The sequence below is a fragment of the Alligator sinensis genome, unplaced genomic scaffold (genome assembly GCF_000455745.1).
Source record: "Alligator sinensis unplaced genomic scaffold, ASM45574v1 scaffold107_3, whole genome shotgun sequence".
NCBI classification, from domain to species: domain Eukaryota; kingdom Metazoa; phylum Chordata; order Crocodylia; family Alligatoridae; genus Alligator; species Alligator sinensis.
The window spans coordinates 927684-928359 of record NW_005842578.1 but is presented as its reverse complement, the minus strand read 5'-3'; positions in this window follow the sequence as shown (position 1 = coordinate 928359).

Sequence of the window (676 nt, the reverse complement as noted above, 5' to 3'; positions counted from 1 at the left end):
CGTCAATCCATGCCCGCGCCGTCTGCCCGTCTGTCAGCTCTGCGCTCCCGCGGAGTTGGGACAAGGGGGATATCCGAGGAGGAAGCCCCTCCCCGCCGGCCGGAGCCTCCCACGCCGGCAGGGTCATCGCTGGTCCCCGCTGGGGGCGGGGGGTGGGGGAGGGCACCGCTCTCTCTGCCCCCAACCTCTGCGTTCCGGGTCAGCGGGGCCAAAGGCAGGGCAGGGGCAGGGGCTGGCAGTGCCCGGTGGCCTCGGGGAGACCCCCCCCAGCAGCAGGGTACTGACGGCCCCGGGTCTCCCCTGGGTTCTCTCCCCACCGCCCCGTCTGGGCGCCGTAGTCCAGAGCCCCGGGCGCAGGAGCTGGGCCTGCCCGTGGGCTGCGCAAGGCCAGAACAGCTCGGCGGAGCGCGGGGCGAGGCCGGGACCAGGGATAGTTTCATCTATCGTTTGTAGGCTGGAGCTCGAAGCCCCCGTGGAGCCAGCGCCGGCCCGGACCGTCTGGGGCTCGGAGCCCTACACAGCCCCGACCCGCCGCCTGCTCCGGCCCCGCACAGAGGACAGACCCCTCTCGTGGGGAAGGGGGTCTTCCCGGGGGGCAGCTGCTTCAGCCCCCTGGCCCCGGCCCAGCTGCAGCCGGCGTTGTCTTGGCCCCGGGCACTGGCCCCGCGGCGGGCGG